This window comes from Primulina eburnea, chromosome 9 (assembly GCF_022965805.1).
Source record: "Primulina eburnea isolate SZY01 chromosome 9, ASM2296580v1, whole genome shotgun sequence".
Taxonomy (NCBI): domain Eukaryota; kingdom Viridiplantae; phylum Streptophyta; class Magnoliopsida; order Lamiales; family Gesneriaceae; genus Primulina; species Primulina eburnea.
In genome coordinates this window covers 21,079,642-21,085,692 of record NC_133109.1, presented here as the reverse complement: position 1 = coordinate 21,085,692, position 6,051 = coordinate 21,079,642, and positions in this window count along the sequence as shown.

The following is a 6,051-nucleotide window of genomic DNA, read 5'->3' as shown; positions in this document are numbered from 1 at the left end:
AGTCAGGGATGGGGGCTCGGTCCAGGGCTCAAGGGCTGGGCTAGGACGAGTCTTTAGAGTCTTATGAAGGTATGAGGGTGAGTGGTTCAGGGCCTGGGCTCATCGGCTAGGTCCTGAAAGCAAAAGGAAGAGTCCTACCACCCTTAGAACTCTCGGCTAGCATAGGGTCAAATAGGGGGTTCTCGTTTTTATGGTTTGGGTCAGTGTCTTGGTGAACTTAGGGTCCAGGAGGTTAATTTAGGAGGTTGGGCAAGTTTTGGACATACATGTTTCGGGGGTAACTCGTGTCAAATGAGGGTTTTTAAATAAAGAAAAATTGGAAAAAAATAGTTCTCGGGGGTCGAGTCGTGGTTCATAAAAGCTAAAATAATATAAAAGGACTAAATTTTGAATTTAGGAATTTTATATTAAAGTTTAGGATTTTTCGGGATTAAAACACCGTCAAAACAGTTAATTAAAGATAAATGAAAAAGTATATTATTTAAGCTAAATAAAATTACGAAAAAATTCATGTAAGCTTAAATAATTATTTGGGACATGTTAGAGTCAAGAAATCAAGATAAAATTCAGAAACGTAAAATGTCACGATTAGGGGTAAAACGGTCTTTTTGCACCTAAAATTAGTAATGGTCATGGCAGTGCCCTAAATGCTGTTTTTAGGATATCATGTTCATTTTTAAATAATTATGAATTGTGCATGATCTATTTATGATTTATTTTAAATGTCAATGAATTTTATGATTAAAAGTTGACATTTAAAATAAATGTTGCATGCTTGGTTTCGAAAGAAAATATATTTATGCACGATTTTTTAAAGTGATGAAAGCATGAAAAAATTGATGAAAGTGAAGTAACTATGAGGATATGAGGATATGAGGTTATGATTGAGGATAGGCCAAGGCTCAGTTGACGATCCTGTGTCGTTGATGTCCCCGCCGCCCAGTACTGTGGTTTCATGTAGATGGTACCATCGACTTTGAGGATTGAGGAAAGTCACAATTAACGATCTGAATTCAATAAAGGAAAAAGATAATGTTTATGATCATGAAAATGATTATGTCATGTTATGATTGAGGAAAAGGTAAAGGTGAGGTTCATGTTATGCATATCACGAAAATGTTATTTTACGTAAAAGTATTTTCGCAGTTGCGTGTGTTTTTATTATGTATTATTTGTTACAAAGATTTGGTGTGTTGAGTCTTTAGACTCACTAGGTGTGATGGATGCAGGTGAGGCTGAGGGAGGCCTTGACGGGTGATTGACTGGACTGAAGGTGCACGCAACCCGAGGACTAGCGTTTCTACTGTTTCCGCAATTACGATTTTATGATTCATGATTTCGTTAAAGATTTTAAGATTTTTTTTTATGCTTTGAGAAGTTTTTGAGTGGTTTAGTATGGGCTATACATTTCAAATTTATTGCTTTTTAGGTTTGGTATAACATGCGATGATTTTATTTTTATGACTAGCGCACATGATTTTAAAATGCTAGCTAGTGGATGCTCTAGATCATGCGAAAATAATTTATTTAAAATATTTTCATGTGTTGGCCGATTTTTTTTTTAAAAAAAATTCTAGTACATTTTAAACAAAAGAACACGAGACATTTCAGACTACCTGAGAAGAAAATCGAATATAGCGTGAAAAAAATGTTGGCGAACCACGGTATAAATAGAATCATAACGACGGGTTTATCCTAAACCGTCGCCATTAGCTACAGTTTTGAGTTAAACCATCGCCAATAGCGACTGTTTTAGTTAACCCGTCGTCGATCTATATGGGCGACGGTTTGTGCAAACCGTCGCCAATAGCGACGGTTACATAACACCGTCGCAGATCTAAATCGGCGACAGTCTGATGGTAACTGTCGCTACTATAGCGACAGGGTATTCACAAACCGTAACTACTGTGGCGACGGTTGAGTAAACACCAGTCGCTACCATAGCGACGGTATAGTGTACACCGTCGCTAATATAGCGACGCCATAGCGACGGTTTACACTATAACTGTCGCTAATCCAACCGTTTTTATCATCCACTATATCTGCAGTAATTTTTTATTAAAAAGAATGAATTATAAATCCTAATAATTAACTGATGTTTTTAATTAAAAAGTAATGTGAAATACTCTCTGTTACACTAGTTTGGTGTCTTTTGGTAGTTTACTAATAATATATTTTTATATTCACAATTTGATTATAAAATGTACAACAAGAAACAAAAAAATTTTAATTCTTGGTTTAATAACTTGTATAATTTTTTTTTGTTTTCGTAAACCAAATTTTAAAATTTTGGTTTTGATATATTATATTTTAATTTTCGTTTATTTTGGCACAATTTTTGTATGGCAGCTACAAATCAGCATTTTTCTAATTTATGTAAAAAAATTTAATGATATGTCGATATTAATTAATGATAAGTCGTGAAACTTGGTATATATAGAAACCATAGCGACGGTTTTTGCAAAACTCGTAGCCCGTAGCGACGGTTTTAATAATAACCATCGCCAATAGCGACGGTGTTTGACAAACGGTCGCATATCTAGATTTGCGACGGTTTTTCGCAACCGTCGCTATTAGCTACAGTTGTTAAACACCGTCGTTTATAGCGACGGTCGACTGAAACTGTCGCCGCACATGGCGACGGGTAAAAAACATTTCGCCTAATATGGCGACGGACCTTAATAACGTCGCTAAAGTCGACGGTTAATAAAACCGTCACAAAAATGGCGACGGGTGATTTCAAACAATCGCAATATTAGCGACGATTTTATGCTAAACCGTCGCTATAGTAGCGATGTGTGAAGAAAAACTGTCGCTAACTTTAATAGACGATGGTTTTATTACAACCGTCGCTAATACGGAGACGGTTTATAAAAAACAGTCGACACAGTAGCGACGGTTTTTCATCAAACCATCGCCAACCCACACGTTTTTTTGTAGTGAATGTGTTTGTCACAGATGATTGATTATTCATTTCGTGTTTTAAATATTGGATTTCAGTTCTCGATTTTGGTCTATTTTGTAGAGATATGCTGGAGAATTTATAGTCTTGAGTTTTTATATACTATATAACAACAGTTGCATCAATTTTGTTCAAAGAGCTGTCATTTGCTATTTGTATTCATGGTGTGTGCTTGTATTGCTCCAAGTTTTGTGATGGGATATTGTTGAAATTTTTTGTATGGTGGCACATATTAATTAATTCAAGATAATGAAATAATGTTTTATAGAGTTGTTTCAAGATTCTCCCTGACTTGATATATACATACACCTTATGCTTTGGGGATCATACACATACTCAAGTCAAAGGTGGTTCGTATCATTATGTATACTTCATGAAAAACTTGGTGCTACATTTTTCAACAAAATATTTAATTTGTCTCGTTATATGTCTCGTTATATATATATATATATATATATATATATATATATATATATATTGTAATGCCCAAGATTTGCTGTGTTGTTAATCCGGAATGATTTGTTGATAAATTGATGTGATTATAGACGAATTGAATCAGACCGGGATAGGCGGAAAGGAGACTTGAGTAAGAGAACCTCGCGCATATGCGCGACATGTATTCGCGCATATGCGCGAGGGTACCCGAGAGTTGTGAAGAAATCTTCGCGCATATGCGCCGAGCAGGGGCGCGCATATGCGCGAGGTGCTGTGCATGCTACGCGCCGAGACAGATTGTCTCGCGCATATGCGCCGAGTGATGTCGCGCATATGCACGAGACGTGCTGCGTGAAGAAGTGGCCACTTGGCCTTGGACATACAATGTATATATTAAACCTTCAAAGCTTTAGACAATTCAAAAAGAAGGAAATCGAGGAAGCTCCGTGAAATTTCCTTACGCCTTTCCATTTGATAAATTTGTTATTTCGCAAGATCCACCCGTTAGATTTTGAATCCGACTTCAGTACTATGTTTCTAACGACGCAGGCTACAACTAGACGTAAGTTTTACTATGTTTCGATATATCTTGAAATTATGATATTGTCAGAATCGGATATGATTCATATATAGTGTTCTCGAGATGTTAGACATTGTAGAATCGAACTTGAATCAGACCGGAGAACAGACGTGTTATGACATTGATATGAATTTTCGGAATATATTGATTGAAATTGGACAGATTTGGATTATTGATTGATCACAGATTGTATCGGATATGAGTTATGATTTGTAATTGATATCTGGTGATATTATATTGACGGGGATATTAGGATTGTGCCGTTATGCCGTTGATTTTGAATTAAATTCAGACTGATCAGATTCAATATTGAATTGGGAATGAAATGTTTATATTATTATTCTAGATATGTCATTTCAGATTGATAGAGACAGTCTTGAATTCAGAACTTCCAATTCGTCAGGTCGAGACTACGAAAGAAAGGTATAAGTCAATGTGGTACTGTGAGAATGACTCGAGTATGATTTACTTGAGTTTCCCTAAATCACATACTTCTTGTTATTATATGCATTGATTGATTTGATATGCTTGTTCTATTGATCTATAGAAAGCATGTATTAGACGGGTAATCTTGTGACAGTAGTGCTAGATAGTGATGGAATTGTCACTGGCACATTGTACATTGTGACAGGATAGTGTATTGGTGAAAATGCCAAAGTCTGACGGATAGATCAAGACACCGGATGTTTGGTTATATCGAAGTGGATAGAATTGGAGTTTCTTCTATTACTGATGTTCGATATGGAATGCCAACGTCTGGAAACCAGGATCCCTAGACTAGGATTGAGTCTAGTCTGAGCCGTGGAGTCACGAGTCTGATTGACAATTTTATATTGTTTATTTTTTCAGATTTTAATACATATTACTAATATTTGTTTCATGCTTTATATTGATTATATGATTGCATGTTCGTTGAGGAGAGTTTTAATTGGTGCAAAGTGTGTGGCCGTGAGATGGAGGTGCAAAGTGTGGGGTTTTGGGAAAGGTATACTGGGATGTATTTCTCACCGGAGTTTTCCGGCTGTTGTCGTGTTTGTATGTGTGCATGACAACAGGTGGGACATGATCGGGATCAGGGTCGAGCAGATGAAGAGAGAGATCGTGATTATAGTGGAGACTACGGACTTTGAGTAAAGATAGGGTTCGAACACTTGATATCTAGTCGTTGAACATTAGTTTAAATGATTGTATATTGTTACAAGACTTGTACTTTAATTTGATATGTATATCAGTATGATTCCATTACATTCCGCTAGTGTATAAAAAAAAAATTTAGACCATGTTTATTATAACTGAATTAAGTTAGTCCCAAACATGATTAAGAACATGATTAGCGTCCGGATCCCCAGATATATATATATATATATATATATATATATATATATATATATATATATATATATATATATATATATATCAGAGCCGCAGAATTTGATGTTTGAGGGTGAAATAGGAAGGCGCATTGCTCGAAAGATCTAAATGCAGGAATGAAAGCAATACCCTTTACGAATAAAATAAAAATCACATCGTATTTTATACATGCTTAGATATTAAATAAATGTCATACAAAAAGCGAGACATTTGACTGTGTAGACCTAATTTCACATGTGGTTTAGCCCCCAAGGAAAACGAGACAGCGCAAATGGCACATGGCAGCGGTCCCAATGAGGTGCACACCTACAATGGATCACATGTGAATTTTTTGTTTGAATCCATATATTTGCACTAAAAGGCAGAAATCACTTCATTAGGATACAAGATATAAGTAAGCACGGAGGTCCCATTTTCGAAGTACCACAAGTAAGAAGCATTCACTTGATAAATTTTAAACATATAAAACATGTACTCATAATTCAAACATGTATGATTCCAGGGACTTGACCGTTGATAAATGGTTTACATTATGTTGACAAAAAATTCTACTCATAAAAAGAATTTCAGACAACTTTTACTTGCTACCTTAATTCAAGAATTGGTCAGCTTGTTTTTCGTAGATTGGATCCTGTATATATTTTTTTTAAAAAAATAAGAATATACTAAATTAGATGCCAATATGCAAGGAAACATGTTAGGA